This window comes from Spermophilus citellus (assembly GCF_964194105.1).
Source record: "Spermophilus citellus genome assembly, chromosome: 3".
Lineage (NCBI taxonomy): Eukaryota > Metazoa > Chordata > Mammalia > Rodentia > Sciuridae > Spermophilus > Spermophilus citellus.
In genome coordinates this window covers 61,416,631-61,441,629 of record NC_138184.1, presented here as the reverse complement: position 1 = coordinate 61,441,629, position 24,999 = coordinate 61,416,631, and the positions used below count along the sequence as shown (strand labels likewise).

General features: G+C 38.9%; 1 protein-coding gene and 1 pseudogene across 2 annotated transcripts in view; one reads left to right on the top strand and one right to left on the bottom strand.

Moving 5' to 3' along the window:
• Positions 1-24,999, bottom strand: part of LOC308643351 (uncharacterized protein) — a gene marked incomplete at its 5' end in the record, with an annotated part of 428,976 nt that overhangs the window by 298,218 nt on the left and 105,759 nt on the right. The gene's annotated exons all lie outside the window — the stretch shown is intronic.
• LOC308645212 (serine/threonine-protein phosphatase 2A catalytic subunit beta isoform-like) lies at positions 396-1,159 on the top strand (annotated as a pseudogene). The gene has a single exon. The product of its transcript is annotated as a serine/threonine-protein phosphatase 2A catalytic subunit beta isoform-like (transcript).

Here is a 24,999-nt window from a genome sequence, read left to right as displayed (position 1 = left end):
TTGACTTTTGTTTTGGGGTGATTGGATTTCTTAGCATGATATTTGCCAAGGCCATTCAGTTTCCTGCAAATGCCATAATTTTATTCTCTTTTAATGCTGAATAATATGCTATTGTGTATATGTACCATAGTTTCTTTATCCATTCATCTATTGAAGGACACCTAGGTTGGTTCCTCAGTTTGGCTATTGTGAATTGTGCTGCTATAATCAGTGATGTGTCTGCCTCACTGTAGTATCTGATTTTAAGTCCTTTGGGTATAAACCCAGGAGTAGGATTGCTGGGCCAAATGGTGGTTTTACTTCAGATTTTCTAAGAAATTCCATACTGCTGGAAAGGCTAAGAAAATTTTAATAAAATAATCAAATGCGCAAAATAATCAAATGTGGTAGATGTGCATGGCCAATTCTATGACCTTATGGAACTCTTTAGGATTTGTGGAAAATCACCAGATACAAACTATCTACTCGTGGGTGACTATGGAGGAGGCAAAGGTTATAATTCTGTGTAGACCGTGACTCTTCTTGTAGCATCAAAGTTGCATTATCCAGAACACATGACAATATTGAGGGAAAATCACAAAAACCAAAAAATTACCCACATGTATGATTTTTATGATGAATGTCTACTAAAGTATGGAAATACCAATGTTTGGAAATATTTTACAGGTGTATTTGATTGTCTTCCACTTACAGCTTTAGTATATGGACTGATATTCTGCCTCCATGGTTGCCTTTCTTCATCCATTAGATATGCTAGACATATAAGAGTCCTGGATTATTTACAAGAAATTCTGCATAAGCGCCCTGTATGTGATCTGTTATGGTCAGATCCAGATGATGTGGTAGCTAGGGTATTTCACCACGAGGAGGTAGCTACATTTCTAAAACATTTAACCATGTCAATGGTTTCACACTGGTTTCTCATGCTCATCACCTTGTAATGGAAGGATATAATTGTTGCCATGATTGGAAAATGGTTACCATTTTCAGTGCACCCAATTACTATTATGGTTGTGGGAACCATGCTGCTATCATGGAACTATAGGACACTTTAAAATATTCCTTTCTTCAGTTTAACCCAGCACCTTATTTTACCATGGGACACCCTCACACTACTTCCTATAAATTTCTCCAGGGAAAACTTGCCTTTGTATGTTGAAATATATATGCTTAAAAAATAAAGTTATATATATACACACACAGAGAGAGAAATGCCTTCTTTTTGGGTTTTAGATAGCCCCTCTGACCCAGATACCACAAAGGAGTCAAGGTAGGCAAGAAGAAAGAGAAAAAGCACACTTCGAACCAGGTTTGATTGGGAGAAACCATTCAAATTAGGCAAGGGGTAGGATTACAAAGGTTGAGGGTAATTCAAACCCACCAGTAACACCTACTCCTGAAGCCATGCCTCATTATCTAAGTGTATAAAAGCCCAAGTTATTTTGGGGCACAATAATTGTTCACCATCTCTTGCTGAGGACTTAGGGGCATGTATTTCCAGAGCTGTGTATATATGGAAAAAGCAACAGTATTCTATGTGTTTCTGTAATACAGTGTGATCTCTCTTGGCATTAAACCACATCATGGACCAAAATGTGTCATACTAATTATGAGAATTTAACATGATTTGAGACTGAAATTTAGTATACTATGTGCTAGATTATTCAGAATAACAGTATGCCTGCTGTATTTGTAGTAACCATTTTCCTATGTACTGTTCAAGGAAAAACAGTAACTAACTTCATCTTCTCTGCACTGACTTGGAAATTTTAGTTGTAGTGTTTAACTGGCATGGATTAAAAAGAAATGGAGTTTTATTTTTAGAAAAAATTTACACACTAACTTTCACTTAATTCATTACCCTTTATTTTATTAAAATGTGTAATTAATAAAGAAGTCTTCTTGGAAGTATGTTGTCATGACATTTATAGACATTTCCCTTCATTTAAACTAAAATACTGTTTCATATTGTTCTGCATATTTCTATATATTTGTCATGACAGTGCTTGCATCCTATTTGATGTTCTGAACAAATAAACTTTCTATTTGAAACAAAACAAAATTAAAAAAAATAAAAATGGATTTGAAGTTTGATTTTTTTAGTTTTACACGCATACCAATTTAGTTATTTATTCCATATGTTATTGATGCATTATAATTACACATAATGGTAGGATTCATTGTTACATATTCATACATGCACATGACATAACAATATAATTTTGTCAATACCATTTCCCTTTACTTCCTCTTTCCCAACCCTTCTCCCTTCCCCTGACTAAATTTGAATTTTCTAAGTATGTATTTATGATATGCAGGTTTTGAGACTTATAAAGCAAAATAATACAAAGATCAGCTTGGCCTAATGTCTCTTTACTGTAATTCTAGGGATTTGGGAGGCTGAGGCTGGAGGATCACAAGTTCATACCAGCCTCACAAATTAATGAGGCCCTAAGCAACTTCGTGAGACCCTGTCTCACTAAAATAAAAAATAAAAAGGACTGGGGATATGACTGAGTGTTAAGCACCCCTGGGTTTAATCCCTGGTACAAAAACAAAAAGGATAAGAGAATTATACAGATGTTTGGGTTGCCACATGGAAATGATTATAGTTGGTTCTCAGTTCAGTACCCAACCCAAGATGGAAAATATTCAGAAAATAATTGAATCTGTATTGAATATACAAATTTTCCTTGTTCTTCTTCCCTTAACACTTTTGTAGAACAACTATTTACATAGCATTTATTTTGTATTAGGTGTCCTAAGTAATCTACAAATTATTTAAAGTATGTGGGAGGAAATGTGTAGGTTCTTTTCAAATACCATGCCATTTTATATAAGGGACAGATTTTTTTGAGAGGGTGGGGGTACCCTGAAAGCAATCCCTACAGGTACCAAGAGATGCCATTCAAGTTTATTTGAACCATCCCTTGGTCTACCAGTGAAATTCTTAGAGGTAATTGCTCATGCCAGGCTCTTTCTTTCCAGTCTTTTTCTTTGTTCTTTTTTCCACCTGGTGAAGATGCATCATAAGCTGAAGGACCCACTCTGGTCCTTACCCTATTCTTATTCTTTTTTCAGAAAGTCAAGGGCTATATATAAATCTCTTGTATGTTTCCAGAGGAACCACCTGACACACATCCTCATCCATCATCTTGCTAAAATGCAAATTCTGATTCAGTATGTCTGTGGTGGGCCTGTGATTCTCCGTTTCCAGCCAACTCCTTTGTATATTTCCAGTCAAAATGAAGGCACTAAGGAGAAAAGGACTTATTTTATTTCATGTTGTTTCTTCTCAAGTATCCTGCCTTTCTCATGGAAGAGCTAAAGAAGGAAATTGAAGAAAGAATAATAATTTTCTATAATCTCACAGAAAATAAATTCTGTATTCTCAGAGGCAAAACTGGTCCCATTATGGACTTCAAATCCAAAGACAGTTTTACAGAGTTAGAGTAGCTCAGAAAATAAATTAGTGTCCCCTATTGAGTAGGAGATGTTGACAAAGTGTCAGCTGAGGCCTCATGAGGAGGCTGTGATACAGTAAAGATGGGAGGAACTCACAGGCATCTTCCCTAGTTCTCAAACCATCTAGAGTTCAATTACCATCAAAACTTGATGGGATAAAGGCCAGTGTGTTGCTCATTATTCATTGCTATGACAAAATACCTCAGATGTTGAACTTAAAAAGAAAGATCCGTTTTGTCTCAGCAGTTCAGAGGTTTCAGTGCACAGTTTCTTGGCCCCATTGCTTCTGGACCTGTGATGTGGCAGAACATCATGGCAAGCATGTGTGGTAGAGGAGCTAGCTGCTCACCTCATTGCAGCCAGAAAACAAAACCAAGAGACAGGAAAGGGATCAAGGACTAAGTACCTCCCACAAGGAAACACCCCAATAGCCCAAGTTCCTCCCACTAGACCTCACATTTTAAAGTTCCTGCCACCTCCCAGGGGTGCCACAGGCTGGGACCATGACTTCAACACCTGGGCTTTGTTAGAACATTTATCCTAACTAAACACAGAGGTGTGATGGGGCATGATCTGTGGCCTCTCTGCTCTGATTTCTCCCTCTAGAACAGAAGTTGGCAAATGGTCACAAAGGGCCAGCATGCTCATATTTTAGGTTTTGAGGGTTATAAGATCTGTGTCACTTTTTTCAACTTTGCTTTTGAGAAATAGCATCTATATATAAGAAATGAATGGACATGGCTTGTTCCAATAAAACTTCAAGTACAAAACTGGATGGTGAGAGAGTTTGGTCCATGGCTTGCTGGATGCTGCTCTAGAACTCTCTGTGAGGGGTAGGCAGACAGGGAAGAGGTTTCTGGAAGTCCTTTTGAGGAGGGCCATTTCTCTTGGTCTCTTGTTCGATACTGCATGGAGGGAGGTGGCCTTGTCCCATTTATCAGATAAGAACACTGAGACTGTCAGCAGCCAAATTGCCCACTGTAGCCCAGCTGCTAAAGATGTAAGTAGAAACTGAATCCAGATCTACTGACTCAAAATCCAGCATTCTTTTCACAATTCAGTTCATTTGTTCTTGTCTTGGAGTTGGGCTATCAGAAAACAATATTCTCTGCCATGCTTCAGCTGAGTTCACTCCACCCAGCTCTAGGGGACTTGCCTCTGGTCGCAGCCAGCTCATACTGCAGGAAGCTGCCTCTTTCCCAGAGCTACGCTCATGAAGAGGCCAAGTGTAGATGAGAGTTTCCTTTGAAACATACAGAACCTGGGCTGAACTTTCTACAGCAAGCTTTGTGCACAAGCCAGTGAAATACCAATAGGAAAAAAATCTAATAACAAACTAAAAGAACAACTTTTTTAAAAAAATAGCTAAAAAGTTAGGTTAATCGGAGCCAAAAATGTCATATTAATGCAGCAAAGCCCTAGAGAGCCTGCCCTGGTCTTTGTGTATACAGAGAGGCTAACAGGAAATGATATGACACATGCTTACAGAGTTCCTTGTTGTGTTGGGCAGACATTGCAGTTAATGTCCTATTGTAATGTTATTTTTATTGGCAAGCACTTTCTTGGACCTCTCACGTTGTTTAAGCTACCATTTCAGGACCAGTGGGATTTAGGACTGAAAAAAAAAAGTTTTTTTTTAAACATCCACAAAACTGTTTTGACTTTCCTTTAGTGCATCTATACTTCCCTAAGAGATCTTAAAAGAACACATTTTGCTTTGGAGGACAGCCCACTGTGCTATAGGCTCTGATCAACTTCTTTGCTTTAAGGTCAAACTGACTCTGTGCCTCTCTTGAGCATTTCTCTTTCTCTCTCTTCCTTCCAGAACTTAATATTTGGTACTGAAATCCAGGAGAGGCACCCTGAAACAGGTTACCCTATGGGACTCTACCCTTGTTGCAGCTTTTTTTCCCAAAACCCTAGACCACTGTAAATATCTGTTAAATCTCCATTAAATCTTAGCATGAGGTCAGTAATTCTGGTTTATGTCTGTTCTCTCATCCCAACCTCCTGAATCCAGAGATGCCTGTATTCAGTCTCATTCTATTTCCTCTCTCCATTAGGGAACCTGAGGGATATGAAGGGACTTGTGGTTCTCACTTCTGTTCTTCCAGACCCACCTGACTCACCCAGGTTCATTAACAGGTACCTCTTAATCTTACCCATCCAAAGACTTTTCCTTGAGTTGCCTTCTCCCTAGTCTTAAAATTCTTGACCCTGGGGGTGAAATTAAATCTCAAAAATTCAATATTCTTTGGCCAAAGAGAAGCTGATGGTTTTTAGTGGTCTGAAAATGGTACCTTTGATATTGGAATCCTAAGAGAGTTAGATAACTGCATTCAGAGCTATGCACTGCTCAGAAGCCTCTTACATTCATATTTTCTTCTTTATCCATAATTATCCCTCTCACTTTCAACCCCGTACCACATTCCAAATTCTATTTCAACACACACACACACACACACACACACACACACACACCAGAAAAACAGACATCACACCAAATACCAATTAATTGTAGCCTCTAAAATTATCACTGACTATCCCAATAATTTTCTAGTTACTTTCTCCATTAAGTCTTTCCTGAACATCTATTCTATTCCCCCACCTTACCTTCTCAGTAACAAGAGGAAAAAAATCCTGAGCTAATTGATTTTTCTTTTTTGCTAAAGCACTCTCTAGTAAAAACTTGAAGATCACTTGATTTTAACTCAGATTTCACAGCTATAAGAGATAAGAATTGAGGCTTTCATCCTTGTTCCTATGGAGGATAAAACCTTGTCCACTGATAATTGAAATATCATTGGCAAAGGCAACATTGCTGTAGAACCCAAAAGCCAGTGATGATAAGATTTTTAAAACTATTAGGGTAAATAAACTTGCAATCCTCTTATTCTCTTATCTTTACCTCTGGACTAACAGAATACCACGGGACCTCACTCAAGTCTCAAATCCATTAAACTCTAATATACACCTAAGATGAAGGGGTGCCCTCCATCACCTTAGGGCAGGATGCTCCATTTAATTTTCTTTGTCTCTCATGCTGAAAATGGCAGCTTTCCTAGCTCCTTAGGTTTCTGCCTGGCATCTGTCTCTCTAAGGCTTCCTTCTGGAATATAAGCTGCATGATCTATTTTCCAAAACTGATTCTAGAAAAGAAAAATGTTTTAACTTTAAATCTAAGCTACAGTGAAACATAAATTATTGTTTTCTTGAGAACCTTTTTCCTGAAGTCTTTCCTCCCAGATCCCACGGGCTCTCATATTCTCTAAATGTCTGGTCTGATGCTAATCTGATCCAAAAGTACAGTAGATGTAGATGTAGACTTTTCATGTTCTGATTTACTAGAGTCATTACAGCCATGCCACTTTTTAAAAAACTCTGTATACTTCAAGAATGAAAAAACCTTGTTAAATCATAAGTTATTAGATAACTTAAAGAAAAAATAACATTCCTGTGTCTAGCATTAGCAAAAAGTTTTCTAAAGGAACTACACTTAACCTGCATCCCAAGATAGCTGATATTAAAGAAGGAATAAAATACATTAGTGCATCAATCAGAATTTAGAAGCTGCCTGTTTAAGCTATTGCTGACACTGAACTTCAGTGGAACTTCAGTTCTTTTTTCCAGTCTTGATCACTGCTTTGACAGGTACCATTTAATATAGATTGGATTTTAATGATGTAAATTTATTTCCATAGATTATTATTATTTCTAGTCCAGGGTTGTGGCTCAGTGGTAAAGTGCTTGCCTAGCATGCTTGAAACTCTGGGTTTGATCCCCAGCAACACATCAAATAAAATAAGGGCATTGTGTCCATCTACATCTAAAAAAATAAAAAATAAAAAAATAAATCTGGTTTCTCTATTACTGCTAAAAAAGATTAAATTTTATTGGGATAGGTGGGTGCTTTTGTACAAGCCTACAATCTCAGCAACTGGGAGGCTGAGGGAGGAGGCTCACATGTTCAAAGCCAGATTCAGGAGCTTAGTGAGAGACTAAGCAAATCAGTAAGATCCTTTCTGTAAATAAAATATTTTTTAAAAGGCTGGAGATTTGCTCAGTGGTTAGGCACCCTTGAGTTCAAATCCTAGTACAAAAATAAATAAATGGGATAAAATAGTATAAAATTATTTCCTCATAGTTATGAAAAGTTTAAGTCCAAGATCTTAAGTGTATGTTTTGTGTGAACAGACCAATATCAATGTGGTGGCAGGACTCCACTAACTTCAAAGTCTCTTGATAGAATTATTCCTTGTATCTTTTCAATTATTATAGGTGTGAATATTCTGTACTTTATGGTCACAAATGTAGTTCTTTCCCATGTGTCCCTGAAGCCCTCAAAGGTAAGACAGACAAGTCCATTCACTCAGAAAGTGATGACAATAAAGCAGGAAGCTACCCTCAAAGCTCACAGGGTCTGGCCCCATATGGCAGGAGATGGAAGAGGCTTCACTGAGCTTGTTCCCCTAAATGATACCTGCCGTGGTGGATAAATGTCAACTCCATGCACAGAATGGGTGAAGTGAGTCTTTAGCTCTGAAGACTGGAACAGGTGGGGAAAAAAGGCACAAAAGTGGGATAGGTAGGGGATATTGGAGGGCATTTTTTTTTTGAAATCCTGAGTCTCTTTGGTCCATTATCTCATTTCCTGCCATTGTCATACCCCCAAATACTATTTTAATCATATACACAGGTACATTCATACTGAAATCTATGCTCCAGGCCTGGGATCATAAAGTCATGTGTAATAGACACTGCAAGAGAATTTACACATGGTAGTTGTGAGCACATTGTGTTAGGCAGCTCTAAAATACAGGACTAGGAATAGATAGGAAGGTTGGATCATTCAGTAATATATGCAAGAGTGTCTCTCCACTCAAAGATACTGTGCCATGAATCTTTATCTAGAGAGATCAGGGTCCTGTAGTTCTACAACAACATGTTCCCATATGAAGCCTTCTTAGCAGGATCCAGGCACTGTGAATCATTCTCAGGATGTTCTATGTTCTTCAACTTGAATATCAACAGACCCTCTCTGAATGGCTACACTCTCTGCAGGGCTGATGGAAATGAGCTGCTGAGTGATAATCTGTCTGTACTGTGGACTTGGAGGAGAGAATTGTGATGGGATACTCCATGGACAGATACCAGTCAGGACCCGGGCAAAGTTGCCTCAGCTAAAACTCTAGTTCTGGGTAGTGATGCAAAAAATCTACTCAGAGCCTACACAAAGAACCTCCCAGACTACACTGTGACTTTTACTGCATGATCTGAACAAATCATGTGTGAAGCTCAATTTCAACCATTTTCAAATATACATTTTGTGTCATTGAATAGATTCATAGTGTTATGCAATGATCACTTTTATTCATCTCACAAACTTTTTTTTTTTTTTTGCAAATTTGAGATTTCATACTCATTCAACATTTCCCCACTCCAACCCCTGGCAACTACCATGCTACCTACCATCTCTGAATTGGACACTTCTGGTTACCTCCTATCATGGCACATGACAGAATTTTCTTTCTTTTTAAGGATTAATAATCTTGCATGGAGATACTATAGTTTGCTTCTCCATTTTTGGGTCAAGGAGCATTTTGTTTGCTTCCACCTTTGGCCTATTTGAATTACGCTGCTATAAACCACACTCAGCTTTAAATTTGGTTTGGAGTATGACCGTAAAAGTGTTGCAATTCTGATGTGGTCAGGAATGTTCTGTGTCTTGGTTGTGGTTGTTACAGAAATCTGTTCATGGGATAAAACACATGCACAAGAATTTACACATACAGAAAGCATATTAAATTGGTGAGCAGCAAATGGGACCTATAGTCTCATTAACAGAATTGTATCAAAGTGACTTTCCTGGTTCTGATAAGATGCTACTGTTTGACTTGGGCCACCATCATATAGTTCTGATCTCTGTAAACACCCTGACTCTACACAATGTTTCCAATTTTCTATGACTTTCATTTCAAAATAAAAAGTTAAGTAGTGCAAAATATAGAGAAGTTATTAATTGATTTGCTGTTTCAGCTTGTCCCATATCAGAGTATCATACTATATGACATCAGGTGAGATATCACAATGTTATAAGGGTGCCAGTTAGGGTCCAGTTCCTTCGTGTCCTGAACACAGAATTGAGTCATACACAGAGAAGTAACAGGAAAGGTCCAAATTTACTGAAAGTGCAGGTAAAAGCAGCACTCAGTAGGATAGAGAAGAGTGGGCTGAGTAAGAAAGACTCAAGGTCCAAAAATCCCAAATCAGCTTCTTATATGCTGGGCTCTGAGACCATTTCTTTCTTATGTGGACCTGATTGAACATCTTACCCCATTTGCAGCATTTTACCCTTAAGTGTTCAAAGTCCTCCCCCTGGGTGCTCATTGTCTGAGTACTATGGGGTGCACAGTCTTCCCCAATGTTGTGTAGGTTTTCCTGTCTCCTATTTGGTTATTTAAAGGAGTCTCAGGAAGGGGAATCCCAATTAAAGGCCATCTTCAGCAACTTAGCAAGACCTAAAAAACTAAGCAAGACCCTTTCTCAAAACAAATTTAGGGCTGAGGATATAGCTCAGTTGGTAGAGTGCTTGCCTTGCACACACAAGGAACTAGGTTCTATTTCCCAGCACCACCCACAAAAATAATAACAATAATAATAATAATAATAATAATAATAATAATAATAATAATAGGCTGGAGATATGGTTCTGTGGTTAAGCATCCCTGGGTTCCATCCCTTCTACCAAAAAGAAAAGCAGAAAGGGAGAAACTAAAGAAATGTATCATTAGTTGTTTCCACCTTTCTTTGTTCTCTTGTGGAGGACAAGTCCCCCTGGGTTGAGTGCTTTTTGGCAGTACTTATATCTATTTTTTCAGGTTAGGGGAGGGTTTCTTTTCACCTCCTGTTTTTCATGGGGCTTTGACTCTTTACATGCAGGTAAAACTGATTGTATCTTTTCATTTGCTGTCCTCTCTAGCTGCCTTTTTACACCCCAAGTTATTTTACATTTAAAGCTAACTAGTGTATTTTGTAATTGGTACACTGGTCTTTCTATTTCTCACAAAATTTATATTAATATAAGAATATCTCAGAAGACATGCATGTATTTTAAAGACACACCAACAGAGATCTCTAGGAAAACAGAAGAATGCTTCCTTCATGGGTGACAATGTATGTCTCTCAGGCCTGAAAGCCCAGGCCAAAGCACTGTGGAGAGTGGTATGGTGTTTCTCTCTCTCTCTCTCTCTCTCTCTCTCTCTCTCTCTCTCTCTCTCTCTTCTCTCTCTCTCAAAGAAAGGAAGAGACCATCAAGCTGCTTCTACTCCAGTATTGTCCATTCCCATCAGGTGGATGCCCCTTCCTCTACTTTTCACTGAAATAACAGGATTAGAGGGTTAGCTGGCTGAAGATTGAGAACTAGTACAAAAGACAGCTAGGCTTGTTTCTCCTTTCTTATTATAATTTTATGTCTAATGCCTGCATACTGTGAGAAATTTTCTGTCTTTTGGTTCTTCAGGACAATTTTTAAAGTCAGAAATCAGAAAATCCTGGCTTCTTTACAGTTTTCCATGGATATGTCTTTGTATGTAGTGTGTATTATTTGTGCATTAGCATTTACTATTTAATGCATGATGAAACCTGATGTTTAAAATGATAATTTTTTTGACAATATTAATATTGTTTTTGTATCAGCATGTTCCAGAGCTGGAGTATTCTGGGAAATGGAGACATCATGAAAACTGTCCTTGACTCTTAGTTCAGCTGAGTAAGACTATGCACGTCAGTAATCTGAATAGCTCAGGAGGCTGAGGCAGGAGAACCCTGAGTTCAAAGCCAGCCTTAGCAATTTTGTAAAATCTTAAGGAACTCAGAGAGAACCTGTCTCTGAATAAAATATAAAAAAAGCACTGGAGATGCGATTTATTGGTTATGTAGTAGGAGAAAGACAAGGGGGGACACCGAAGATAGAAGAAAACACTTGTATTTTGCTGCAGTCAGGTTCAGAGGGCACATCTTTCACTGTAATCAATTAATCCCCCAAAACCCTGAGTTCAGGCAGTTTCAGAACTTTATACCCAGTGTGTAAAGGGAGGGACCCAGATGTTTATAGTCTGCAAAAGTTCACACAAAAGCAACTTTTACTTTCACTTTTCTGGGCAAGTTAACCTTTCATGGACAGCCACTAATACGGGGAGAGCTTCTTCTCCTCTTTCTTTCCTCCTCGGCCAACTATTACCATAGATCCCAATTAGTAACCTCTTCTTTTATTTTTGAAATGTAAACATATCTGTGAAGCTCAGACCAAAGGCAAGGGATCTAGTTAAAAGAATCTGGTTTTCTTATCACACTCTGCATCTGTAAAAACAATTTCCTTGAAAAACCTTTACAATTTGGCATATATATATATATATATATATATATATATATATATATATATGAAATAAATATTTGTGAAAAAACTAGTAAAAAAGTGTTCAGCACCTGGAATACTGATCTCTTTCAGGCCAGTGGCCAGGTAAGATATAGAAAGAGGAAATAGGAAGTTTAAATACATTGAACTCTTTTGTACAGATTCTTTTGCTGATAGTCTTAAAATCAAATATAATGAAGATTTCTGAAGAAGCTTAATTAAGATTTTCTGTGGAGAAGAGTGTGTCACTACAGTTAAGCACCTGAGTTCAATCACCAGCATCACACACACAAAAAGAGGTCTTGCCAAAGTCTGGCTGGGCACAAAATAACCGAGCTGCCACGAGGCACTTGTAGGTTCAAACAGGAACTACTTTATTGCCCGAACTCTCACCGGCACTCCACCGCAAACTCCCCGGGAACTCTCCCAGCCCTCAATGGGGCTCCTTGAGAAATCAAAAGTAGCGGGCGTCTGAGGCAGCAGGAGCCGCCCTATTGCCAGACAGCAGGGGTCTATATACAACTGAATACACAGCCTGTTTCAATCCAGCATAACCCATTCACAGCAATTATACACAGCTTAACTTAATTATCATCATCTTAATGGCTCACTGACTCTCAACCACTCCTTCTGGCAAAATGCCAGGCGCCATCCCAACTCTGCTGTGGCTCTCAATAAGGTCTCCCCTCTCAAGTGATAATTCTTGGGATCAAGTCAGAAAGATTTCAGACATGTTGCTCAGAGTAACAGTAATGAGTTTATTGAAAAGAAAATTAGACACTCAAGGGAGAAAATGGGTCCTTTTGGAGAGGAGAGTGACAATGTGCCTCTTCTGCACTCCAGTTGTATTGAGGGATCCCAGGGAAGTTTCCAGACTCCTGCCCATGTCCACATTTTGACTTATGGATGACAGCAATATTACATCTGACTTCTAAGTCTCCACTACCATGACAACACTTGGTAACCTTGGCCCATACTGACTGGCTCTAATTAAATTCTTTACCATGCATGCTTACAGATTTTATGATTAGGAGAAATTATCCTGATTTCTTTGAGTTTCAGGATTTGGTTTATAAAAATGGTCACAAAAGTCTTCCCTTGCAGGGTAACTTTTATTCCTCTTATCCACATTATTGTAGGCCTGCAGAAAACAGGTAGTGTGCTGAGGAATATGACATATCACATTCACTAGGCTAGGAAAAGGTGAAGGTAAATTGTTTCTTGGACTAGAGGACATGGGAGGTTCAGCATGCTGTGCCCATTTTATATGTTTATTCTCTTAATCTCATGTACACACCATTTGCATCTGTTTGTCCCCTAATCACTGCTGGGGATTGAATCCAGGGTTTTGCACATTCAGACAAGTGATCTAACCTGAGCTATATATGCTGAGGGCCATTGCCAAGTAGGAATGACGCATCAAAATTTCCTTGCTAGCGTACCCCATGTTAAATGGATTTCGCTGTTGACATTGCATGTAAGGTGACCTTGCTCAAGGACCAAGGCGGATCCGGGTTTAGAGCTGATCAGGTTTGAGGAAGTATCCCGGTCCTTGGGTTTAGGGCGTTCCTGGTTTAAGACAATAGGGGTTTTAGGGAAGTTGGAGGTTGAAGATTATTGCTGCCGGGATTAGGGTGTTCCTGCTGCTTGTTCCCATTGAGTTCTCGTGAGATTCAAATGGGATATTAAAAAAAAGCCTCGTGGAGTAGGTGAATTGGGCAGCAGCAGAACTGGGATTTCCCCAGAACATGTGTGTAGAGGCCGGTGTGAGTTCGGGAATAAAGAATTGCTGTTTGAATCTACAAGGTGTGTGGTGGCTTGTGATTCTGTGCCCAGCCAAGACATTGGCATATATACCCATCCCCAATCTGTTCATATCTTACATGAAATGCACAATTATTGCAAATCCACCTAAGCTGAAGCATGAGTTGAGTTTGTTGAGACAACTCAGTAATTCCTGATCACTTAGAATCCAGCAATAGTGATGTTAGAATAGTATGTGCCATTGATGTGTCTCCACCACTGATCTTCAGTGCAAACTTGGAAATTACAGGCAGGTCTACAACTTTTACACTTCCCCTCCCTTACCTAGTTATTTATATTTTCAGAATGCAGATGAGATGGGAGGATTTAGTTGTAATATGGGGAAGCAGTTCTTTGGCTCTGCCAGCCAGATGAGTAATGGACAATTCACTGTGTCTCAGTGGCATAAGTATCAACTTGCAGTTAAAATTTTGCTTGTGTATCTAATTGTCTATGCAAAATTATTCCTGAGAAACAAAAATATGATTGAGCCTACAAAATAAACTGGCATTCAACATGCATTTATATTTTAAACCATCACAAACCTTGGTGCTAAGGATCCAATTACACTAGTTTTTTTTTTTTTACCTCCCATGTTTGTGCATGATTTTTTGAAAATCTCTGTCATGCTTAGATTTCTACTGTAAGATTTTTAAACAAAGATTCTGATGGTGTATTTATTTAAATTACCAGTTAAAAACAAATCCAGTTATTATATGGTTTATTATATTTTCCCAATCTTTGTTGGAAAGGTGGTTTGACAAAAAGTCTCCTAAGCACACTTGGTATTACTACCTGAGAGTGTGGAGTAAGTCAGTCATTCAGGCTACATAGATGGATTGGAGAACAATATTAGTGACTCAGACTTTGACCCATGAACAAAGTCTTTCATCAGTCATGCCAAATGCCTGTCATGTTCCTGGCTTAGTATTGGAGCAGTGACTTATTTGCTAATGTTTGGAAGTGATAGTGCTGATCGTGTTTGGGAGAAATAATCTTTTACCCTGCTTGGGGGGACAGATGAGCTCAGAGCCCAGAGATGAAACAGTAGAAGGCAACTTGCTGTGACAACAGAGACCAAATGGTCCAGAGTAAAAAAAAAAAAAAAAAACCAACAACAACAATTGTGAACCACAGAGGAGAAAGGAGAGAGCAGATGTGTTCTCTAGAATATAAAGGAACATGTAGGGCAGTAGTGTATTAGTGAATTCTGTGCTTCTATAATAACATATCTGTATTGAGTACTTTATAAAGAAAAATGGTTTATTTAGCTCACAATTCTGGCAGCTAAAATGTTCAAACAACATGGTACCTCTGTCCTGGAGAGTATTACAAATAATAGAATGCTGCAAAAAATCAGGCACATGCTTGGAAGGGCAAGGCAAAACGTTATTTCAGCCAGAAGGGTGTCTTCCAGAAACTGGCTAGCAAGCACACCTGGGTGGGCAGTCCACTGGTATACATATCTAATGCAGTGCTGCCCTTCACCCTGAATGGAGTACTCATTGGTACAATCTTCACAATTGGCTAATTTTAGAATTAGGGCTTGCAAAGGGGAAAGGCGGCAATTGAAAATGGCCACAATTGGATCTAATTAAGGTTGAGTACTATATTCTGAAAATAGACCACCAAACTATTTCTCACCTAGAGCACACCCTGGCTATGTTGCAACGTGGTGGAGAAGCAGAAAGGGAATCAGCAGCATGCATATTAGGCCAAGTACATGGGGTGACCTCATTTTATACCAACCCACTCTCTTTGGAACTGACTCCATGAGACTAAATTTAATCCTTTGGAGGCCATACCTCCATGAGTTTATCACTTCTCCTAGGCCCCACCTCTTAATGGTACCATCGTTTCCCAACATGGCCACACAGGAGAATAAGCTTCCAGCATATGAAACACTTTTGTTGGGGCATTCAAACCATAGTCAAATCATCGCAAGTGGGAATGAGGATAATGAGAAAATGAGGATATAAAACCATGAAAGATCTTGGGACCTGAGCTATGATTTGGACCCCAACCTGAAGGACTTCCAACTGTGTGGCAATGCCTGTGGTGACAATCCAGCCTCCCTGTAACTCAAAGGCTACAGTAGCCACACTGGGGATATTTTACTAACTGCCCAAAGTCTATTTTGTTTTGTTTTGTTTTTCAGTACTATAGATTGTACCATGGACATTTCACCACTGAGATGCATTCCTTGTTCTTTTAAGACAGGGTCTTGCTAAGTTGCCCAGGCTGGCCTTAAATATGTGATCCGTCTGCCACATTCTGCTGAGACAAAATCCTATTTAAAACACTGTGATGTAGAGGCTGGTTTTATGCCTCAGTGGTAGAGTACTTGCCTAGCATGTGTGAGGCACTGCGTTTGATTGTCAGTACCACATATAAGTTAACAAAGGTCCATCAACAACTACTAAAATATTTAAAAAGAAAAAGCACAGTGCTCTATTTCCCAGAATCTTTTCTCATCTTTGACATCTTGTTCCTACAAGGATTATGATATTAAGCAGAACTGGAGCACAATACTGTAAATTAGAATTCAAAAGAAATTTCAGTTAAATGCTTACTCACTGGTGCCAATCTTTCTTTCTTTCTTTCTTTCTTTCTTTCTTTCCTTCCTTCCTTCCTTCCTTCCTTCCTTCCTTCCTTCCTTCCTTCTTTCTTTCTTTCTTTCTTTCTTTCTTTCTTTCCAATTATTTAGCTCAGTGGTTTTCAAACCAGGCAATATCTGGGAACATTTTTTGGTTGTCACAACAACAATGCAGGTGCTTGTGACATATATGGGGGGAAGCCAGGGATCCTGTTAAACTTCCTAAGTGTGTAGGGCAAACCCTATCACAAAGAACCATCTGACCCAAAGTGTCAGTGGTGCTGAGGATAAGAAACCCAGATTCAGAGTTTAGCAAGTCTTGACAGAGTACCAGTGCCTGGGAACACAGAAACCACTTAGACGTGACTCATGACACCAAGAAACTGATGTCCAGCATGTGGCAGGCTTGGAAGTGAGAAACAAAGTGCCTGAGACTAGAGGGCTGTGTGTTTCCAGGAGCAAGAACAGTCTGTGCATATATTGATCAAACCCAGTATGCTGCTGGAATGGGTGTTGTTTTGCTTTATTTTCTTTGAAAAACAAGCCATGTCCTTCCTAAAGGGTTGAATTCAGTTTTTGGCCTGCATAGAAGTAAGGATAGGAGGGGGAGTAGAAAGAGAAAAAAGCATCACTAGGAGAAAAGGGCAGAGAAAAAGAGGGGCTGAGTATAGAAGACTGTACTGTACTTCAAGTTTATTTTGGAATCCGGCTGGTTAACAAAGTCCCATCTTCTTGTGGACCATCCCACATTGGGGAAGGTGAGCTGCAGCTGAGAGCCAGTCTGAATACTGACAGTATTTCAGATGTCTGTGATTCAGGGATGTTACTCCCTCCTCAGCCTGAGGGAGGAGGACTGATCCAAGGCTCCTGCCAACCCAAGCTTGCAGTCATCCTTCTGGTACTCTGTTGGCTTCAGAGAGTTATTTGCCAGCATTCAGTGTCACAGAAGCAGGCAACAGTACAAAGAATGGCAGCTGAATTCAACACCCATACTGAAGCAAAAAGCATTAAGTTGTTTATTCACTGAGTTCCTTCTGAGCATGGTTGTAGTTAAAATGTACTCTTTGCTAGGTTTATTGAGCCCTGAAGCAACTTGTAGCTAAACCGGTCACTTAATCTATTGTATTACTAATAGTTAAAGTATTTCCTTTCACTGAAAACTCCAGGTAGCATGACCAAATGTCCAAGGCTCAAGGAAAGCTTCCCTCTCTTTCTGAAAAACCTCACCGAACAGCTAAAGGAGTAAGTTGTTGCTCTCCTCCCTACATATGGCAATTTGGTGATCTGGAAACAAAAGTAGGATTTATTCTTCTTGTAGATGAACACAGAGAATTTACCATGAAACCAATTACTCAAATGCCGTACCTGGAATTCTTGGAAATAACACCATTGAATTTTTCTGCTGAGAGACAAACCATTTCTATTTTAAAAACCTGCTTTTCTTTGAAATTATTTCCAATGGAGCAGTAATTAAGAATATCATAAAGTTAAGAAAGACCTGCTTGAATCCCCAGCTGCATGCATGACATTGGATTAAGGACATTCAATTTGTTGAAGAAATGAATAATTATGTGTCAAGCACACATTTTGAGCTATTGGAGTGGGCTAGGCTGGTGCTCTGAGCCTAGTCTTGCTCTGTGAATTTGTGTAACCATGGTCCCCTTCACCTTTTGAATATTGCCCCTGTTGCTTAAAGGAGTATTTTTCCTCCTCTTCTTCCTCTCCTTCTCCCTGGGGACAAAAAAAAATAGTTTGAGTTATCTGTCCAAGAGAAGAAGATGTCACCTAGAACTAGGAAGTGACTATCTCAAAAATTAATAAGTGAAATTCAACCCACCATCAGGGCTCACCTGGGACCCCCTGCCAGGGCACACCTGGAATGTAGTCTTTGATTAGCTTCTTTTAAAGCCCTCTGTTTTATATGTCAAAGTACATTCTACTATCGTATAACAAAAAAGAACAAATACAATAATTAGAAAAAAAGCCCTCTGTTTCCCCTTTTAAGCAGATTCATAGGCTCTGGGATAGGAGTCCCCTGTGTTTCTCCTTTGCTAGCAAAGCAATAAAACTTCTTTGTCCTTTTTCTCAAAACCATGTTCTCATTATTGGATTGGCATTTGGTACAAGGAGAAGGTTTTGGTAACACAATGACCAAGATTTCAGTAACATTTGGTGAAGCTGAAGTGTCAGAAAAGGTTGATAAGTGGCATCAAATATACCTTAGCTGTACTCCACATTTCACTTTTTTTAATGAAGTTTTCTCGGCCTTTTTGCACATGCTGTGGCCAGCTCTCTGGGCTGCTTACCAAATTTTCATTTTTCTATTTTCACTAGAAGCACTTATTTTAAGGGAGATAATATAAAGACCAAAGAATGTCTAGACATTGGAGGGGGATTCGTTACAGTGTTCCAGAACTGGGGTTGTTACTGAAAGCTCAGTCCTGGTTCCCAATTTTGTAGAAGAAGGAAAAAGGATTATTGCTTTGCTAGGAAAGGAGAAACACAGGGGACTCCTGTCCCAAAATCTGTGATTCTGTTCATCCACAGGAGCAGAAGCCTTTAAAGAGGGGACTCAAAGGCTACATTCCTCTTTATTTTTACTGGAGTTGACATTCACTTGTTAATTTGGAAGATAGTCATTTCTGGGACCTTCTTGTGCCATGCTGAAAGCCTGCAAGACTTCGTTCCGATATTTGGGTGTGTACTCAGGGATGGGTTACTTTGCCTAGGATGGGGAGTAAACATGATCCTGTTTCCCCTGAGATTAAGAGAGAGAAAGAGGAAGAAACTTGTCAGTTAAAAAAAATAAGTTGCAGTGGCAGAGCAACAAGGGTTATATTCAAAGCATAAAATGGACAAATGTTACAGGGACTTCTGGGAAAATGAGGCAGTGTTACAGGACTTCACTCGATGTTTTGACTATATCCCTTGTTGATTTAAAAGTTAACATTTTCTTTTCTTTTTCCCAATCTTCTCCCCCCTGATCTTTTTTTTCCTTCTTCTTCTTGATATTCTTCTTGGAAGAACCCTTATCTTCTCCTTCCTCATATCTCTTTCTTAATCTTATTCTCTGAATCACCTCTTTAACACTCCCTCCCCCCATTCCCCATGATTGACAGAAACACAGACTCTGGGAAAGAAGTCTCTGTGTTTTTGTTTCTTCCCCTTTTTCTCAAAACCTTGTCTTCATTATTGGATTGACATCAAGGAGTGAGCTTCCCATTATAGCTGCATGAATTCACACTTCAAATCACAATTATTTAGATCTAGTCAGAAAGATTTCAGACATGTTGCTCAGAGTAACAGGTAGATATTCCTCTGCTCAGTTGTTTATTACTTCTGATAACAAGGAACAGGGTGAACTTGCATGTGGATTTTCTTCCTGCACATTTTCTTTCTTTTGCCTGAAAGAACAATAAAAAAAATCTGAAAGCTGGTTGACCATTTTGTACTCATTGGGATGTGATCTGCTTCAAAGATGCAGAATCAGCATTCAACAAGGAGCCTAGATTCTTTATAATTTCCTTAGACAAATAAATGGAAGGGCAAAGCTCTGCCATCAGGCATTTTGACAGTTGAGTCCTAAGCCAAGAATTTAGATTAAAAAAAATTTCTTGATTTTATGCATAAAGTTAAGAGAGATACCATTGGAAGCATGGGATGTCATCTGGGATGACTTGCTATGAGTCTACCCCAGCTTCCCTGGAGAAAACAGGTCAGCTCCTGACACTAAGAGGGTGGACTTGGCCAACAGTGACACATTTTCTGAGCTTAGGAAGAATTAAAAGAGCTGTCAGTGGCCTTCTGTAACATGAAATTTTTCAGGATTCTCTTTCCCCAGATTCCATTCCAGCAGAAAAAGTCCTTCCTTGGAGATGGGCATCTCAGTGCATCCCTTCCCCATGATGATGAGTATGTAAATGGCTCAGGAGAAAAATATGGGCCGCAAATAAGTGAAATAGGAACCTGAAAAGAGAGACAATTACAGAGATGGAAAGGTAGAGGTTGGTGAGGGAGTTGCAAAGAGAGATTATGAGCATGAAAGAAGCAGTCAGAAAGCAGCAGGAGGTAAAGCAAATGAAGAAATGTGGAATCTCATCTCCAGGAGGTAAAGGACAGCCACATAGGGAAGGGGCAGAAAAGGGGAGAAATCTCAGGAAGAGAGAGGAAGGAGAGAATGTGTTACCTGCAGGCATAGCACAGAGCAACTGTGGTGTTGGGACAAGAAGAGGGGTAGCAGATAACCAGAGGAGCCCAGGGATGAGTACTTCAGGTATGGAGCTTAGGAATGTAGGTGTCCAGAGCATGGGGCCAGGAGCCCACAACAGGCAGGGCAGACGGGAGTGTGGATGGGGAAAAAAGAGGCAGAAATATATGGAGATTGAGGACAATCAGGAGACTGGGGAGAAACACTGACAAGGAGTGAAGGGAGTTGCAGAAATGAGGAAGATCAAGTGGAGAGATGGATAAGAGGAAAAAGGGGAAGAATAGCAGGAGAGGAGAGAGAAGAAAAATGAGCAGAAACCCAGATGGTGTAAAGAAACAGAATAGAGATAAGGAAGAAAATTGCAAAACTACTGTATATTTTTAAGTTATTCGGTTAAAAAGATACCTCTCTTATTCAGTAGTGCATTTATTCCATTTGGCAGTGACTAAACACATTGTGTTGAGTGTCACCCTCCTTCCTTTTCCAGAATTGTGGTGTCATGTAGGGAATATATGAGATAAAACGGACAATCAAAGTGTTTTTCCTTTTGTCACACTGGATGCAAGAGTGGTTACTCAGCAAAAAATTCTTCACCCCAATCATGTAAAAGTGTGTGGATTACTCCTCATCTACAAAAGCAGTCTGTGTCGCCTGAAAAATTAGCATTCTATAATCACATTTACCTCTGGTAGTCATAACCTAGAAATATAAACAGATGCCACAGGCTGAGAGCATTCTCTTATAATGCTGTCCCCAGTTGGTATGCCAGTCCCATGAGGCACGTGGAACCCCCTACTTGGGCCCTGTTAATTTGATAGAGTGGTTGGTTCACAACTGTCAGGAAAATATTGTATTTTGTTTGTATGGTTGTTATGAAGAAAAAAAAAAAAACACAGGTTACCAGGAATCAGGCAGATGGAAGAGCCATGCTAAAGGTGAATTGAACCCATGAAGGGGGTTTGGGGAACCATGAGATACCAGGGAGGAATCTGTCAGAGAACTGGTCATAACTGAAAAAAACCACACATGCATTTTGGTTAGAGAGGACTATTGTGTGTTGAATATCAGAACAGTTGAAAGAGGGTGGATTGTTCCTGCATCAGTAAGGAAAGAGACACTTTTTTCTGGGGGGGCGGTATTTATTTATTTTTATTAGTTGCTCAAGACAATACAATGATCTTGACATATCATACATTTGATTCAAATGGGGTATGAATGCTCATTTTTCCACATGTACAGATTGCAGGATCACCTTTGTTATACAGCCACGTATATACATACAGCAATACTAGTGTCTGTTGTATTCTGCTGCTCTCCCTATCCCCTCATCCCTTCCCCTCCCCTCCCATCACCTCTCTCTACCCAATCTACTGTGACACATTTCTCTCTCTCTTGTTTTTCTCCTTCCCCCTCACACCATCATATATGTACTTTGTATAACGATAAGGGTCTCCTTCCATCTTCCGTGCAATTCCCCTTCTCCCTCCCATTCCCTCCCGCCTCTCTTTTCTCTGTAATGGTAATCGTCTTCTCATGCTCTTCCTCCCTATTCTGTTTTGAGTCACTCCCCCCCCCTTATATCAGAGAAAACATTTGGCATTTGTTTTTTAGGGATTGGCTAACCTCACTTAGCATAATCTGCTCTAATGCCATTTATTTCCCTGTAAATGCCATGATCTTGTTATTTTTTAGTGCTAAGTAATATTACATTGTGTATAAATGCCACATTTTTTTATTGATTCGTCTATTGAAGGGCATCTAGGTTGGTTCCACAGTCTAGCTATTGTGAGTTGTGCTGCTATGAACATTGATGTAGCTATGTCTCTGTAGTATGCTCTTTTTAGGACGTTTGGGTATAGTCTGAGAAGGGGAATAGCTGGGTCAAATGGTGGTTCCATTCCCAGCTTTCCAAGGAATCTCCATACTGCTTTCCAAATTGGCTGCACCAATTTGCAGTCTCACCAGCAATGTATAAGTGTACCCTTTTCCTCACATCCTCACCAGCACTTGTTATTGTTTGACTTCATAATGGCTGCCAATCTTACTGGAGTGAGATGGTATATTAGAGTGGTTTTAATTTGCATTTCTCTGATTGCTAGAGATGGAGACCATTTTTTCATGTACTTGTTGATTGATTGTATATCCTCCTCTGAGTAGTGTCTGTTCAGATCCTTGGTCCATTTGTTGATTGGGTTATTTGTTTTTTTGTTGTTTAACTTTTTGAGTTCTTTGTATACTCTGGAGATTAGAGCTCTATCTGAAGTATGAGGGGTAAAAATTTGTCCCCAGGATGTAGGCTCCCTATTTACCTCACATAATATTTCTCTTGCTGAGAAAAAAAATTTAGTTTGAATACGTCCCATTTGTTGATTTGTGATTTTAACTCTTGTGCTATAGGTGTCCTATTAAGGAATTTGGAGCCCAACCCCATGAGATGGAGATTAGGGCCAAATTTTTCTTCTATTAGATGCAGAGTCTCTGGTTTGATTCCTAGCTCCTTGATCCATTTTGAGTTAACTTTTGTGCATGGTGAGAGAAAGGGATTCAATTTCATTTTGTTGCATATGGATTTCCAGTTCTCCCAGCACTATTTGTTGAAGATGCTATCATTTCTCCATTGCATGCTTTTAGCACCTTTGTCTAATATAAAGTAGTTGTAATTTTGTGGATTGGTCTCTGTGTCCTCTATTCTGAACCACTGGTCTGCCTGCCTGTTTTGGTACCAGTACCATGCTGTTTTTGTTACTATTGCTCTGTAGTATAGTTTAAAATCTGGTATCACTATACCACCTGTTTCACTCTAACTGCTTAGAATTGATTTAGCTATTCTGGGTCTCTTATTTTTCCAGATGAATTTCATGATTGCCTTTTCTGTTTCTGCGAGGAATGCCATTGGCATTTTGATTGGCATTGCATTAAACCTATAGAGTACTTTGGGTAATATGGCCATTTTAATGATATTAATTCTGCCTATCCATAAATAAGGTATATCTTTCCACATTCTAAGGTCTTCTTCTATTTCCCTTTTTAGGGTTCTGTAGTTTTCGTTGTATAGGTCTTTCTCCTCTTTTATTAGGTTGACTCCCAAGTATTTTATTTTATTTTTTTGAGGATATTGTGAATGGGGTGGTTGTCCTCATTTTCATTTCAGAGGATTTGTCACTGATATACAGGAATGTCTTTGATTTATGCCTGTTAATTTTATATCCTGCCACTTTACTGAATTCGTTTACTATTTCTAGGAGTTTCTTGGTAGAACATTTTGGGTCTGCTAGGTATAGGATCATGTCAACTGCAAATAGTGCTAATTTAAGTTCTTCTTTTCCTATCTTTATGCCTTTAATTTCTTTCATCTGTCTAATTGCTCTGGCCAGTGTTTTGAGAATTATGTTGAATAGAAGTGGTGAGAGAGGGCATCCCTGTCTTGTTCCAGATTTTAGAGGAAATGCCTTCAAATTTTCTCCGTTTAGATTAATGCTAGCCTGAGGCTTAGCATAGCTATCTTTTGCAATGTTGAGGTAAGTTCCTGTTATCACTAGTTTTTCTAGTGTTTTGAACATAAAGGGATGCTGTATTTTGTTGAATGCTTTTCTGCGTCTATCGAGATGATCATATGATTCTTATCTTTAAGTCTATTGATGTGGTGAATTACATTTATTGATTTCCCTATATTGAACCAGCCTTTCATCCCAAGGATGAATCCTACTTGATCATGGTGCACGATATTTTTGATATGTTTTTGTATCTGATTTGCCAGAATTTTATTGAAGATTTTTGCATCTATGTTCATGAGAGATATCAGTCTATAGTTTTCTTTCTTTGAAGTGTCTTTGTCTGGTTTAGGAATCAGGGTGATGTTGGCCTCATAGAATGAATTTGGAAGTACTCCCTCTTTTTCTATTTCCTGAAATAGTTTGAAAAGTTTTGATATTAGTTCTTCTTTAAAGATTTTGTAAAACTCTGCTATATAACAATCCGTTCCTGGGCTTTTCTTGGTTGGTAGTCTTTGATGGCTTCTTCTATTTCCTCAATTGATATTGGTCTGTTTAAGTTGTATGTATCCTCCTGAATCACTCTGGGCAGATCATATGACTCAAGAAATTTTTCAATGCCTTCACTAGCTTCTATTTTATTGGAGTATAAGTTTTCAAAATAATTTCTAATTATCTTCTGTATTTCTGTAGTGTCTGTTGTGATATTGCCTTTTTCATCCTGTATGCTGGTAATTTGAGTTCTCTCTCTTCTTCTCTTCATTAGCATGGCTAAGGGTCTGTCAATCTTATTTATTTTTTCAAAGAACCAACTTTTAATTTTGTCAATTTTTCAATTGTTTCTTTTATTTCAGTCTCATTGATTTCAGCACTGATTTTAATTATTTCTTGCTTTCTACTGCATTTGCTGTTGTTTTGCTCTTCTTTTTCTAGGGTCTTGAGATGAAGTGTGAGATCATTTATTTATTTTTTTTCTTTTTTTGAAGAATGAACTCCAAGCAATGAAATTTTCTCTTAGAACTGC